Raw genomic sequence first — 17,327 nt, 5'->3', positions numbered from 1 at the left:
AACCCCGACCTTCAACCAGTGAAAATTTTGGAGTGCAAGCAATTGCACTCCAAATCGATAGATGGTAAATTTTACCAATCGGACTCATTTCGCGTGACTTTTGCCGGATCTGCACTTCCAAATTATTTGGTAGTGAGTGGAGTTCGTCTACCTGTTCGGCTGTATGTACCGCGGGTAATGCATTGTACAAGCTGCAAACAGCTAGGTCATACGGCAACCTATTGTTGCAACAAACTGCGATGCGGCAAATGCGGAGAGGCCCATGAGGACGATCTCTGCAGAAGAGCAGTGGAAAAGTGTTGCTACTGCGGGGAGAATCCTCATGATCTTTCGGTGTGCCCTACGTACATACAGCGTGCGGAGAAATTGAAGCGATCCGTGAAAGAACGTTCCAAACGTTCTTATGCGGAAATCTTAAAAAGAACCACTCCATCGACCCCTGAGAACCCGTTTGCAATCTTGCCAGTTGAAGAGGATACCTCTGACGACCCAGGCGAAGGACCTTCCTACACACAGGTTGAAGGAAGCAGGAAAAGACAAAATCTGGCTTCTCCTAAGCTTCCTCGTAAAGGCCTCAGACTGTCCTCTTCGTCACAAAAGAACCAAACGGAAACAAAAAGTGCTGACTCAAAACCGAAGCAAACACCTCCTGGGTTCAAAAAACTTAGGGATGATAAGGAGTACCCAGCACTTCCTGGGGCATCAAAAAACCCGAATGACCCCAAAGCACAACCAGAAAATCCAACAAACGCTGGATTATTGAAATTTTCTGATATCGTGGACTGGATATTAACAGCCTTCAATATTACTGATCCTCTGAAAAGCTTCCTAACTGCTCTACTGCCAACAGTAAGGACATTTTTAAAACAGTTGACTGAACAATGGCCCCTCCTTGCAGCGATCGTATCTTTTGATGGATAATTTACCACTGAGAATCGAAGATATGATCATTGTGCTTCAGTGGAATTGCAGAAGTATCATCCCAAAACTTGATTCTTTCAAACACTTAATACATACTCATAATTGCGATGTATTCTCCTTGAGTGAAACTTGGCTTACTTCTAACATCAACCTCGACTTCCATAATTTTAACATAATCCGCCTGGACCGAGAAGACTCTTATGGAGGGGTACTTTTAGGGATTAAAAAGTGCTATTCATTTTATCGTATTAACCTCCCCTCGACACCGGGAATTGAAGTTGTTGCTTGCCAAATTAATATTAAAGGCAAAGATCTATGTATAGCTTCTATCTACATTCCTCCCAGAGTCTCGATAGGGCATCGTCGGCTTGCAGACATCATAGAACTTCTTCCTTCACCGCGGCTGGTTTTAGGGGACTTTAACTCGCATGGTACAGGATGGGGCTGCTTATATGATGATAATCGTTCTTCGTTAATCCAAGATCTGTGTGACAACTTCAATTTGACAATTCTAAACACGGGAGAAATGACACGGAACCCTAGACCGCCAGCACAACCAAGTGCGCTGGATTTATCCCTTTGCTCGACTTCGCTACAGTTAGATTGCAAGTGGAAGGTAATCTGTGATCCTCACGGTAGCGATCACTTGCCGATCATAGTTTCTATCACCAACCGTGGAAGACCATCGGAAACAATCAATGTTTCGTACGATTTCACACGAAACATTGATTGGAAACGTTACGCGAGCTCGATGTCTGAGAAACTAGAAACATCACAGGAGCTTCCTCCGGAGGAAGAGTATACATTTTTGGCTGGCTTGATTCTTGACACCGCAATTCAAGCTCAGACGAAACGAGTACCTAGCGCGCAAACTAGTATGCGTTCTCCCAACCCATGGTGGGACAAAGAGTGCTCAGAGCTGAAAACGAAAAAAGCTTCAGCCTTCATCTCGTTTAGAAGGAACGGAACTCCAGATAATTATCGGAAATACGCGGCGTTAGAATTTCAAATGAAAAGTCTGATTAAAGCTAAGAAACGCGGTTACTGGCGAAGGTTTGTTGACGGATTAACGAGAGAAACAGCAATGAGCACTCTTTGGAATACGGCCCGTCGCATGCGCAATCGAAATCACGCGAACGAAAGCGAGGAATATTCTAACCGCTGGATATTTGATTTCGCTAAGAAAGTATGTCCTGATTCTGTTCCGGAACAGAAGATATCCCGCGTCGCGACATTGAATACAAACGAAACACCGTTTTCGATGGTAGAGTTCTCACTTGCGCTCTTGTCGTGTAACAATAGAGCCCCGGGGTTAGACAGAATTAAATTCAACTTGTTGAAAAATCTGCCCGACTCTGCCAAAAGGCGCTTGTTGAATTTATTCAACAAGTTCCTCGAGGGTAATATTGTCCCACACGAATGGAGAGAAGTGAGAGTTATTACTATTCAAAAACCTGGAAAACCAGCCTCCGATCACAATTCGTATCGGCCGATTGCTATGCTTTCCTGTATTCGGAAATTGTTGGAGAAAATGATTCTCTTCCGTCTAGACAATTGGGTCGAAACAAATGGATTGCTTTCAGGTACACAATTTGGGTTCCGCAGGGGCAAAGGAACGAACGATTGTCTAGCGTTGCTCTCAACAGAAATTCAAATGGCATTTGCTCGTAAAGAACAAATGGCATCAGTTTTCCTCGACATCAAGGGGGCATTCGATTCAGTTTCCATTAACGTTCTATCTGAGAAGTTGCATCAGCATGGTCTTTCACCAGTTTTGAACAACTTTTTATATAATCTATTGTCCGAGAAACACATGCATTTTGAGCATGGTGATTTGACGACAAAGCGATTCAGTTACATGGGTCTTCCTCAGGGCTCATGCTTAAGCCCCCTTTTATACAACTTTTACGTAAATAACATTGATGAATGTATCAACACATCTTGCACGCTAAGACAACTTGCCGACGACAGTGTTGTGTCTATTATAGGACCCAAAGCTGCCGATCTCCAAGGACCATTGCAAGATACCCTCGACAACTTGTCGACATGGGCTTTTCAAATGGGTATCGAGTTCTCTACGGAGAAAACTGAGCTGGTTGTATTTTCAAGGAAGCGAGAACCTGCGCAACTACAGCTTCAACTAGGGGGTGAAACCATAGCTCAGGTTTTCACATTTAAATATCTCGGGGTCTGGTTCGATTCCAAAGGTACCTGGGGATGTCACATTAGGTATTTGAAACGAAAATGCCTACAGAGAATCAATTTCCTTCGTACAATAACCGGAACTTGGTGGGGCTCTCACCCAGGAGACCTGAGCAGGTTGTACAAAACGACGATATTGTCAGTAATGGAATATGGATGTTTCTGTTTCCGCTCCGCTACGAATATTCATTTCATTAAACTGGAAAGAATTCAGTATCGTTGTTTACGTATTGCCTTGGGTTGCATGCAATCAACCCATACGATGAGTCTTGAAGTGCTGGCGGGCGTCTTACCGTTGAAAAACAGGTTCTGGGATCTCTCATATCGACTGCTTATCCGATGCGACATTTTGAATCCGATGGTGATAGAAAACTTTGAAAAGCTCGTCGAGCTTAATTCACAAACCCGTTTTATGTCCTTGTATTTTGACTACATGGCTCAGAATATAAATCCTTCTTCGTTTGTTCCCAATCGTGTTCATTTTGTGGATACTTCTAATTCTACTGTGCTTTTCGACACATCCATGAAAGAAGAAATTTGTGGAATCCCGGATCCTGTACGCCCTCAAGAGATCCCAAAAATTTTTAATAATAAATTTAAAGAAGTCGACTGTAATAAAATGTTTTACACTGACGGATCATATCTAGACGGGTCCACTGGCTTCGGTATATTCAATGTAAATTTCACCGCTTCCTATAAACTCAGTGATCCAGCTTCAGTTTACGTCGCAGAACTAGCTGCAATTCAGTATACCCTTGAGATCATTGACACTCTGCCCACAGATCACTACTTCATTGTATCGGACAGTCTCAGTTCCATTGAGGCTCTCCGTTCAGTGAAGCCTGGAAAGCACTCACCGTATTTCCTGGGGAAAATACGGGAACAATTGAGTGCTTTATCTGCAAAATCATACCAGATTACCTTGGTTTGGGTCCCCTCACATTGTTCCATACGGGGCAATGAGAGGGCGGACTCGTTAGCCAAGGTGGGCGCACTAGAAGGTGATATCTATGAAAGACCAATCTGCTTCAATGAATTTTTCAGTTGCTGTCGTCAGAAAACTCTAGCTAGTTGGCAGAATACATGGAATAGTGGAACTCTGGGACGATGGTTACACTCAATAATCCCACAGGTATCGACGAAAGCTTTGTTCCGGGGGTTAGACGTGAGCCGAGACTTTATTCGTGTAATGTCAAGGCTCATGTCTAATCATTATATGTTCAGCGCGCATCTCCGTCGTGTGGGGCTCGCTGAGAGTGGTGTCTGCGTTTGCGGTGAGGGTTATCATGACATCGAACATGTTGTTTGGACATGTGTCGAGTATTGTGATGCCAGGTCCCAACTCATAGGTTCCCTTCGGGCCCGAGGTATACCACCCTTCGTACCAGTCCGCGACGTCTTGGCAACTCGAAATCTTCCTTATATGACTCTCATCTATAACTTCTTGAAAACTATCAATGCTCAAATTTAGTGCTCTCCCTATCTCTTTCTCGTCTACAGCTCTACCGCACTCTTCTTTACGTTGCTGGAAGTATGGCCTGTGTAAACGATGCTTCGGAGCATGCACCTGCCTTGAACTGACTGAGTTGCTGGAAGCTACCCAAAAACGTCACATCAACGTCAGAACACACCAACGAAGCATCCCAATCCAGAATAATCTCTTCATTGCTACAAGCTGAAAAACATGAAGATTCATCGAACGCAAAATGTGTCTAAAAGATGTATGCCACAAACCAATGATGTATTCAAATTTTAATTCAATACTGTGTAGGTCCCACCCTCCCTATGTCCCCTTACTAACTGGGGAGTATGCCGCCCCGTAATACGGCATCCCTTTCTCTCTCCCTAACAACAAGACAATCGGCCACGTTAAGCTAAAGCAAATGAGCCTAATAAAAATTTTATTTGAAAAAAAAAAAAATAACACCAATCAGCTGCTTGCAGGGATGCCTGATTTCATCAAAATTTTTGAAAAAGATTCGTCACAATAAATTATTGGATTACGTTGATAATATATTTCACTTTTTCGCGATGTTGGAAGGTAACCATTTATTTGACTCAACGTTGTTCATCTTCAGTCGGTGTTGAACAGTCGTTCGCACCGCACGCGTATAGCTCTTGGCTCCTGGAATTTTATTTCTGGCTACCTAGAGTTTCATTGATTCAAGGCTTCAGTCTTTTTCAAGGCTACCTGAATCACTAACTAAGTGACTAAGTGATACAAAGAGTGATATTAGAGTGACTAAGTGATACAAAGAGTGATATTAGAGTGACTAAGAAATTAATCAGCCTTTTTTAAGGCTAGCTAGGAGTCTAATCGAAGACTAATTTAGCCTAGTTAATTTAATTTAAAATTTCATTAATTTCAAAAATGCCTGCGTCCAACCGGAAAGGCAACAAGCCTAAGGCTAAAAATAATTCAATACGGAATAAATCACAATCCGTTATTCAACATTTTTCTAATAACATTCATGATCTTATAGAATCTGAATGTAAAAATAAAAGACAACGGACGGATTTCCCTTCCGTTGATCCTATGCCGTCTAACAATATTTACGAGATTCTTCCTGAATCCGATTGTAGCGACATAGAAGAAAATTCTTCAAAAATTCCCAAAATGGACGCTTGTCGTTCTGGGAAGAAACATCAATCTATGCCACCAGTGACGGTGATGATTTCCGACTTCAAAGCATTCCGTACTGAGCTTTCTACTTTTCTCCCGGAAGTAAAAGTCTCATTTCAAATCGGACGAAGAGGAGAATGTCGAGTCTTGGTGGATGGATTGGAAGATTACGAAAGTCTTATTCGATATTTGTCCGAAAAACTTCATAAATTTTATTCATATGATATAAAATCAGACAGACCTTTCAAGGCTGTCTTGAAAGGATTATCAAATGATCAAAGTATTGATGAAATTAAAAATGAACTAAAAGAATTGCTTGGTTTTGCCCCTTCCCAAGTAATACTTATGAAAAAAAGAGCGAATGGTACTTTTAAACCACGCTCTGGAATTTCCCATGAACTTTACCTAATACACTTCAATCGAAGTGATGTAAACAATTTGAAAACTTTAGAAAAAGTACGTTTCATTTCCCACATTAAAATTCATTGGGAACATTATAAACGGCATAATCGTATTGCAAACTTAACGCAATGTCATCGTTGCCAAGGCTTCGGTCATGGAACCAAAAATTGTCATATGGATATACGGTGTTTGAATTGTGGTAAATCGCATTCGAAAGACGCTTGTCCAATGAATGAAACCACTGATAAATTTTCATGTTCAAATTGCAATGGAAATCATAAATCCAATTATTTGAAATGTCCTGTCAGGGAAAAAATTTTAAACGCTCGTTCGCTTAGACAACAAGTCAAATCAACGACCTTAAATTTACAGAACATACCTGAAAATTCTTCTAAGGCACCTGCCAATTCGTCTTCTAACGAAAACAATTTATTGACAGGTAGATCGACCTCGTCATCATCTTCTAATGTCAGTTATGCTGGTATATTAGGTAGAAATCTATCTCCTATTTCTTCTAATGTAAATAATCAAAACACAGGACCGCCTTGCAGTTCTTCTTCTAACGAAAACAATTTATTAATAGGTAGACCGGCCAAATCATCTTCTTCTAATGGCAGTCTACCTACAAATATTCCTTCAATGCCATTCGCTTCTTTAAATGAAGTCGATTTAGGCGATATAACTGAAAATAAAATGATCTACCTACAAGATCAACTTTTTCAAATGATCATCCAAATGAATTCAACTTCATCACTTTTTGAAGCATTTCAAATCGGATGGAAATTTGCAAATAATATTATAATGAATTTAAAATTCAACAGTGATGTTAAATAATTATTTGAATATTTTAAATTGGAATGCTCGATCTTTGAAATCGAGTGAAGATGAATTTTATAATTTTCTCAAAGTTCACAAAATTCATATTGCCATTGTGACAGAAACTTTTCTTAAACCAAATGTAAAATTGAAAAGTAATCCACATTATGTGGTTCATCGATTTGACAGGTTTACTGGAATTGGTGGTGGAGTTGCCATTTTTGTCCAACGGCAAATTAAACATCGAATTTTACCTTCTTTCAATACTAAAGTTATTGAAAGCTTGGGAATCGAAGTTGAAACCATTCATGGAATTTATTTCATCGCTGGAGCATATTTGCCATTCCAATGCACCGGCGAACAATTAAATTTCTTTAAAGGCGATTTGCAAAAACTTACAAGATATCGATCGAAATTTTTCGTAATAGGGGACTTAAATGCTAAGCATGTCCAGTGGAATTGTAGGCAAAATAACAGTAATGGTAAAATACTTAATAATCAACTCTCAGCTGGTTACTTTACAGTTCTTCATCCCAGTAATCCTACTTGTTTCTCTTCCGTGAAAAACCCGTCTACAATTGATCTGGTTCTAACAGATCAAAGTCACATTTGTAGTGAACCGATTACTCATGCTGATTTTGACTCAGATCATCTTCCTGTAACATTCAGACTTTCCAACGAAGCTATAATTAATCCAATTAGTTCTATTTTCAACTATCATAGAGCAAATTGGTTGGATTACAGATCTCACATTGAAAATCATGTGGATCATGAAACTATTTTAGAAAATTCTGCGGATATCGACACAGCAATTGATAATTTGAATCATTATATTATCGAAGCTAGAAATCTTTCAGTTCCCAAAGCTCAAACTAAATTAAATTCTCCTATCATCGATGACAATCTTCAACTGCTCATTCGGTTGAAGAATGTTCGTCGACGACAATATCAACGTTCTCATGATCCTGCTATGAAAAACATAGTTAAGGATTTACAAAAAGAAATTAAACATAGATTTACTCTTTTGCGAAATGAAAATTTCGCTAAAGAAGTTGAACAAATTAAACCATATTCTAAACCTTTCTGGAAACTTTCTAAGGTTCTTAAGAAACCTCAGAAACCTATTCCTGCTCTCAAGGAAGGAAATCAAATACTTCTTACCAATGGCGAAAAAGCTCAAAAACTTGCTCAGCAATTCGAGAGTGTCCACAATTTTAATTTGAACGTTGTGAGTCCTATTGAAAATGAAGTCTCACTGAAATATGATCATATTTCAACCCAAGTGTTATCACACGATGACATTATTGAGACGAATTTTGATGAAATTAAATCAATTATTAGAAAACTTAAAAACATGAAGGCTCCTGGTAATGATGGAATTTTTAATATTCTTATTAAAAATCTTCCCGATGTTGCCTTGAGACTCCTGGTTAAAATTTTCAACAAGTGTTTTTCATTAGCTTACTTCCCAAAAAGATGGAAAAACGCTAAAGTAATTCCTATCCTAAAACCTGATAAAAACCCAGCAGAAACATCAAGTTATCGCCCAATTAGCTTACTTTCTTCTATCAGTAAACTTTTTGAAAAAATTATCTTGTTAAGAATGATGACTCATATAAATGAGAATTCAATTTTTTTACCAGAGCAGTTTGGATTTCGTCATGAACATTCAACTACTCATCAACTTGTCAGAGTAACGAACATGATAAAATCAAATAAATCTTCTGGGTTATCCACTGGAGTTGCTCTTCTAGACATAGAAAAAGCATTCGACAGTGTTTGGCACAAAGGTTTAATAGCAAAAATGTCTGATTTCCAGTTTCCTATTTATTTGATCAAAATGATTCAAAATTATTTAACTGATCGTACTCTTCAGGTTAGCTATCAGAATTGTAAATCTGAATTGCTACCCGTACGAGCCGGTGTTCCGCAGGGTTCGAGTGTAGCTCCAATCTTGTATAATATTTTCACTTCTGATCTTCCAAATCTACCCGTTGGTTGTCAGAAATCGTTATTCTGTGACGACACCAGTCTGTTAGCCACAGGTAGAAATCTAAGAGTGATCTGCAGTCGCCTACAAAGAAGTTTAAATATTTTCAGTGATTATCTGTCAAAATGGAAAATTAAACCAAATGCAGCAAAAACGCAATTAATTATCTTTCCTCACAAGCCAAGAGCTTCTTTTCTTAAACCAAACAATAATCACATTCTCAAATTGAATGGCTTGGAATTGACATGGTCTGATCAAGCTAAATACTTAGGTTTAACGTATGACAAAAAACTCACTTTCAAGGATCACATTGAAGGAATCCAGGCAAAGTGTAATAAATATATTAAATGTTTATATCCTCTTATAAACAGAAATTCTAAGCTCTGTCTAAAAAACAAATTGTTAATTTATAAACAAATTTTCAGACCAGCCATGCTTTATGCGGTACCAATTTGGTCAAGCTGTTGTTCCACCAGGAAGAAAACGCTTCAAAGGATTCAGAATAAAATTCTGAAAATGATTCTGAAGCGTCCTCCCTGGTTTAGTACAAATGAGTTACACAGACTCACAAATATAGAACCATTAGATGTAATGTCACATAATATTATAAGCAAATTCCGACAAAAATCGATGCAATCTTCAATTGAATCGATTCGCTCTCTGTATTAGTTAGTAAGTTAGTATATAAGTTCCTTTTCCCCATTACACAATACAAGTAGGTTTAGAATTTTCCCTACACAAAAATCTCAGAATTGCGGAAGCAAATGATGTCTTCATGGTAATAACCAAATCATATATATATATAACAGGGCTGAAAAGTCACCACTTGTGGCTGAACACCCAATTTAAATCTTAATAATTTAATTTTAACTCATATTCCAATAAATAGTTATTTTATATATATATATATATAACGTTGTTCATCTAGACTATTTTTTATTGTGTTGGTAGTTTCACCCGAAATTAAGTGGCGGCAGACCAGAAGTAAGTAAATATTGTAACAAAACGGGTTCAATTTTGTATTGCGTTGGAGGATGAGAAGTAGGCATAATTCTGTATATAGTTTTGGCAATATGTATTAAATCTGTATCCTGCATGAAATTCGCATGGACGTATACAAATCAATACATTACAGGTAATTCTGCATGAATGGCAACTCTGTTGGTAAATGAAAAAATAAACACAGTCTAGATGACAGACAGGATGTTTTTGATAGGGTAATGTGGCGCCATCATGACACATGTGAGTACTGTCCCAAATAAAGGAATATTCGAAATGACCGTTAAAATGATTGAAGAATCTAATTTGAGTGTCCTGTCTGTTAGTCTGTGGTACGCATTCGTGAAACATCTGATCTTAATTTAACAATTAATCTCTAAAAGCAAAGTCCTGGCATTACATTCCTTTTGTGGAATTTGGCCTTTCTGTTTCAACAGATTTCGCAGTCGATTCTTAGTGTACAGAATCATTGCATGGCTAGTACTATGGATCCTACTGACACTATGAATCCTTCCAGGTCGGGGCTCGAACATACGACAACTGGCTTGTAAGACCCTATGTATTGAACCACCAACCCGGGCCAATTAATCTCTAAAGCAAACCTCAAAAGCCAAGAATTTCCTAGATATGAAAACAGTACCCTTCACTAACTCACTTCTTTGAATTTGATATTCCATTTTACGATTTCTCCATAAATATTAATCAAATATTTCACGGAAGGCTACTGAACCATAAATGATCGTTTTTTTTAAATTTTCACGTGTTAATATGTCAGTATTAAATTCATGAGAAAAATTATAAAAAAATCAACAAATTTTTCAAATCATCGAGCAAAATCTGAAGATTATCACTTGAACAGCGCTTAACCGACTGCTCGTTTCTGGGTGCTCGACCAACCCGATTGACAGTGGCATTTAACGTCAATGAATTTTTGCTTTTTACATATTTTATGAATGTGTTAGTGTAAAAGTTAGTTTACTTACGCCATTTCATTACACTCCAGCTAGAGGAATGAATGATGCTGACTAAGGTAGACCTTTTTGTTAATTTCTAGCAAATTTCAACAGTTTATGCCTGAATTCTAAAAAGAACTTGCTATTCACTAGTTCTATATATCCGAAAAAACTTAAAGATTTAAATTTATATATTCAGTTATATAAATATAAACGTACAAAATCGAGAAAGAATGAGAAGAAAACGAATTGACAATTTAGTCCGCATCTTCTTACTCAATCCCGATAGATTTTCGAACTAGCCGGACTAGGAATCGGTTGTTGCACTGCATTCCGCATTGATTCGGATTGAGGGTTGCAAAAGCAGAAGTAAATCACTATATACGAAATCTGCAGATCTGGCATCTCTGTTTCATACTGAGTTCCACGTGGAATTCTAGTGGCCCTTACACGAGTCATTAAAAATGTCATTTCTAAAAATAATATCATTATAATGAACGTGTAATGGTGCAGTAACTCTGAGATTTCTATCAAATTTGAAATACATCATTACTTAGTCATCATTAAAAATGACCAAAATAATGCTCGTGTAAGGACCGCTTCTGAATGAAAATGTTTCGCCAGCCTCCTGCTATGACGTCATGTAACTGTGGCCCGAAACATTCTGCAAAAACCAAAACAATGAAGAAGAATGTCTAACAAAAAATTGGATATTACAAACTACTTTTTTTTCATAAATACATTTATTTCTTAAGGCAGTTTACATAAGTTTTTCTTCGCCGTAGCATCACTTTTACATAATATTCTTATCCTAATTTAATTCTAACATAGTCACAACGTTTTGCATTTATTAAAACATATTCTCTTATTACTTAAATATCATCTTAGGTAACTCGTCATTAATTATGAAATCTACTCGGAAATATTATTTGAACCAAACGATTAACTTCTATAAATTATAAAATAAGCTGTTATTTTCAGACATTTTGTTAATAATTTCATAAACTGTTTCGAGTTTGTTTGTATCATTACATTATTTTTATTCTAATTTAGCTATTGGTTGAACTCATGGACGCAGCTGGGATCAGAACTAAGTCTTGAAAGGGGCCTTTATTAAATTGAAACTCCAGTTTTCTTTATGAAATGATAAATAAGTTTCATGTATGAAAGGTCACGACAAGCAAGAATGTCTCGAACTGGGATATTGGATAGTCTACCTTGGGTACGCAAAGAATTTATTAGTTGAGATCTGACATCACGATACTCCACGCATGTCCAAACGACATGATCAATATCTCGATAACCTTCGCCACAAGCACAATGATTAGTCTCGGAGAGCCCAATTCGAAGGAGATGTGCATCTAACGTGTAGTGGTTGGACATGAGTCTGGACATCACACGAATGAAATCTCTACTCACATCCAGTCCCCTGAACCATGCCTTTGTCGATATTTTCGGAATAATTGAGTGCATCCACCGACCCAGATCATCTTTATCCCATGAAGCTTGCCAGCTGGCAAGTGTTCTTTGGCGAGACGAGCTATAGAATTCGTTGAAAGCAATTGGTCTCTCATAAATTTCACCCTCAATAGCACCACGTTTGGCTAAAATATCGGCTCTTTCATTGCCAGGAATGGAGCAATGAGCCGGGACCCAGACTATAGTGATTAGATAATTATTGTTCAATATGTCGTTCAGGCACTGTTTTATTTTGCCCAGGAAAAACGGTTCAGTCTTTCCAGTCATGTTTGAGCGAATGGCTTCAATTGCACTCAGACTATCTGTGAAGAGGAAATAATGGTTTGGAATTAATGTGACGATTACACTCAAACTATAATGAACTGCTGCTAGCTCTGCTATATAAACAGATGCAGGTTCTTGAAGCCTAAATGAGGCCGAAACATTATTGTTGAACATACCAAACCCTGTCGCTTCTTCAATTCGCGATCCGTCCGTGTAAAACATTTTCTCAGAGTCAATATGCCTGAACTTACTTGAAAATATTTTTGGGATTTCCGTCGAACGTAGATGATCCGGGATTCCACGCACTTCGCGCTGCATGGATGTATCGAAAAATAAAGTTGAGTCAGGGACATTTAGGAGGCTGACACGGATAGGAATATATCTTGAAGGGTTGATTTCCTGTGACATATGGTTAAAATATACTGTCATGAATTTTGTTTGAGATCGAAGCTCGACTAGTCGTTCGAAATTATTAATTACCATGGGATTCAGCACCTCACATCTTATTAGCAGGCGTGATGAAAGCTCCCAAAATCGATCTTTTAATGGAAGAACTCCCGCCAGAACTTCAAGACTCATTGTATGTGTCGAATGCATGCACCCTAAAGCAATTCGCAAACAACGATACTGAATTCGCTCCAGTTTGATAATATGAGAGTTTGCAGCGGAACGAAAGCAAACGCATCCATATTCCATCACTGAAAGTATCGTTGTCTGATACAATTTTATTAGATCTTCCGGATGAGCACCCCACCAAGATCCTGTTATTGTTCGAAGAAAATTTACTCTTTGTTGGCATTTTGTTATCAGATACCTAATGTGTCCTCCCCACGTGCATTTGGAATCGAACCACACCCCGAGGTATTTAAAAGTTAAAACCTGTTGGATCATTCTTCCCATCATATGGAGCTGAAGCTGCGCGGGATCATGCTTTCTTGAAAAGACGACTAACTCTGTTTTCTCCGCAGAGAATTCGATACCAAGATGAACAGCCCAATCGGACAAGTTATCTAAGGTATCTTGCAATGGTTTATGCAGATCAATAGCTTTGGGTCCAGTAACTAAAACCACGCCATCATCTGCCAATTGTCTTAGTGTACATGGGGTTACTAGACAGCTGTCAATGTCATTCACGTAAAAATTATAGAGGAGCGGACTGAGGCATGAGCCTTGCGGGAGACCCATGTAACTATTTCTGAGTGTTGCCAAATCGCCATGTGAAAAATGCATGCGTTTCTCTGACAAAAGGTTGTGCAAATAATTATTTATAACCGCTGGGAGTCCATTTTGGTGAAGCTTGTCTGAAAGAACATCAATGGAAACTGAATCAAATGCTCCTTTAATGTCTAAAAATACAGATGCCATTTGTTGCTTTTGAGCGAAGGCAATTTGGATGTCAGACGAAAGTAATGCAAGGCAATCATTCGTCCCTTTATTTCTACGGAAGCCAAACTGAGTATCTGACAACAAACCGTTCGTCTCGACCCAAGTGTCGAGACGTCGTAGAATAATTTTTTCGAACAATTTTCTGATGCAGGACAACATCGCAATGGGTCTATATGAGTTGTGATTGGAAGCTGGTTTCCCCGGTTTTTGAATGGCGATAACTTTCACTTGTCTCCAGTCAGGTGGAACAATATTTTGCTCAAAAACGTTGTTGAACAATTCCAACAAACGTCTTTTTGCGAGGTTGGGCAGATTCTTCACCAAGTTGAATTTAATTCTGTCCAACCCTGGAGCGTTATTGTTACAAGACAAGAGTGCTATAGAAAATTCCATCATTGAAAATGGGTTATTAATAAAACCATTGTTTGGAGGAGATTCCCGTATAATGCTCTGCGTAGGAACAGAATCTGGGCAAACTTTCCTAGCAAAGTCAAATATCCATCGGTTCGAGTATTCATCACTCTCATTGCCCACGTTACGATTCCTCATTCGTCTGGCCGTGTTCCAAAGAGTGCTCATTGAGGTATCTCTTGACAAACCTTCGACAAAATGTCTCCAATAGCTACATTTTTTGGCTCGAAGTATGCTCTTGTACTTGGTTTCTAAAATCATAAGTTTTTCAAAATTCTGAGGAGTTCCTCCTCCCCGTTTTAGAAACGTCTTGCAAGCATTTTGTTTTGCGAGTTTAGCCTCTGAGCACTCTTTGTCCCACCAGGGGTTGGGAGGCCTTCTTTTAGTCGTTGGCCCAGGAAAGCGTTTAGTTTGGGATTGTTCTGCTGCCTCCAGAATCGAACAAATGAGGAAGTCATATTCTTCAAGTGGAGGGAGCTCTTCCATTGAATTCAAAATACTAGAGATCCTACTTTGGTATTTAATCCAGTCGATATTTTTTGTCAAATCATATGGAATACTAGCTGAAGTAGCAATGCAATTGCTACTGCTAATTGAGATGATGATTGGTAAATGATCGCTACCGTGTAAATCAGGCAGTATTTTCCAGGTGCAATCTAGTCGAATTGATGTTGAGCAAAGAGATAGATCTAATGCACTTGGGCGTGCCTGAGGTCTTGGGATCCGTGTCATGCTACCCATATTTAATACCGTCATGCTAAAATTGTCACAAATGGTTTGTATTAAAGATGATCTGCTATCATTGTAAACGGAACCCCACATAATACCGTGCGAATTTAAATCCCCCAGAATCAATCGTGGTGCAGGAAGGGCTTCAACCATTTCATTAAGCTGTTGCTGTCCAACTTGTGCTTTTGGAGGAATATAAACCGAAGCTATGCAAATATCTTTGCCTTTAATGTTTATTTGGCAAGCAACAACTTCTATACTAGAAGTTGAAGGGATGTTTAATCTATAAAAGGAATAGCATTTCTTAATTCCCAAAAGCACTCCACCATACGGAGAGTCTCTATCGAGACGTATAATGTTAAAATCATTAAAATTTAAAGCTATGTTTGAAGTAAGCCATGTTTCGCATAAAGCAAATACATCACATTTTTGACTATGCAATAATATTTTAAATGAATCAAGTTTTGGCATGATGCTTCGACAATTCCACTGCAGGACAGTGATTGTATCATTTGCGACGGGTGATAAATTATCCATCAAAAGATACAAAACCTGAGACAATTGGCCATTGAGCTGATAACTGCTTCAAAAAGGTTCTAGCTATTGGAAGGAATGCCATTATGAGGGTCTTTATGGGTTCAGATATATTGAATGCTGAGAAAATCCATTCAACAATTTCCGAAAACTTCAGTAATTCTGTTGGTGGCTGTGAAATGGAGCCCACTGGATTATTATCTTTTTCTGTACTAGATCCTGGATTGGTTTGTGAATTTGACAAACCAGGAGGCACAGTCTTTGGTTTTGACTTTTTTTGTTTAACACGGGGATCTTTTTTTGAAGATGAAATTTTAGGTGTCTTTTTTGGTAATTTGGAGGAAGACTTCTTTCTCTTAACTGACCCTTGGGTAGTGATAAACGAATTACCTTCACTATTTTCGTCAGAGTCAGAGTCCTCTGGTTCCTCTAGATTTGAAAATCCGTTTTCGGTTTCCAAAGGGGGGACATCAATGACCGTTTTAAGCATTTCTGCATATGTGCGCTTAGACCGTGCTTTTAAAGAAAGCTTAATTTTGTCTTTGTGCACTTTAAATGCAGTGCATACTGAAATATCATCATGAGGACTATTCCCACAATAAATACATTTTTCAATTTCCTTGTTGCAATCATTATCTTTATGAGGCCCTTCACACTTAATACATTTTGGTTTATTACTACAGTAAGTAGCTGTGTGGCCGAATTTTTTGCAGTTCGTACAATTCATTACATTTGGAACAAAAAGCCGAACAGGGAGGCGAATTTTATCGACATAGACATGGGACGGCAACGCAGACCCGGCAAATGTCACTCGAAACGAGTCTGATGGGCGATAAACTTTTTTTTCCTCTTCATGAACTACTGAGTACAGTTGTTTGCACTCCAGTATTTTCACACCCTCAAGCATAGAGTTCTTGAAACGACCAACACCATGCTTGAGTAAATCATCTACCGAAAGACTCGCTTCGGTAACAACACCGTCAATTTCGACATCTTTGGAGGGTATGTAAACTTTATACTCTTTATTGAAATGTTCCGAAGAGACAATATCATTCGCGTGTTTCAAATTATTTACCACAACACGAATTTTATCGTTATTTACTTTTATGATCTCTTTGATTGAAGAGTATCGTGATGTCAAACCTTTATTAATTTGTAAAATGTTTAATGGCTTTGATATACGTCTAAAAAAGACTATCCAAGGCCCAGAAGAGCTCTCCTGATATTTTTTCGTTCGTGGGGGTATCGGATTCATGCTAGGATTTACGTCCATGGATTCATCCATTACATTAAAATTTTTAACCAAACTTTAAAATAAAATTTGAAACCAACACTACACAGTACTCAATCAAAAGGAAAAGAAAAAACTTCTACCTTGAAATTGTTGTCTATCTCCGTTGCACTGCCGTGTAGATCCTCGTTGCTATAGATGTTCTTGTTGGATGTATCTGGGCGTTGATACAATGCTGAAGCTCACTGTAGCGATAGAATATGATGTGATGCTACTGCTACCTGACATCCAACACCACTCGAATTCCGATTTACTTTCGTCTTCGCCAGCTGTAACCAGCGCAGGTCACCGGTGTATACCTGCGTGTTGTATGGCAGTGGAAAGACC

This window comes from Malaya genurostris, chromosome 2, assembly GCF_030247185.1.
Source record: "Malaya genurostris strain Urasoe2022 chromosome 2, Malgen_1.1, whole genome shotgun sequence".
Classification (NCBI taxonomy): domain Eukaryota; kingdom Metazoa; phylum Arthropoda; class Insecta; order Diptera; family Culicidae; genus Malaya; species Malaya genurostris.
The sequence above is the reverse complement of the archived record's forward strand: the minus strand, read 5'-3'. Positions refer to the sequence as shown.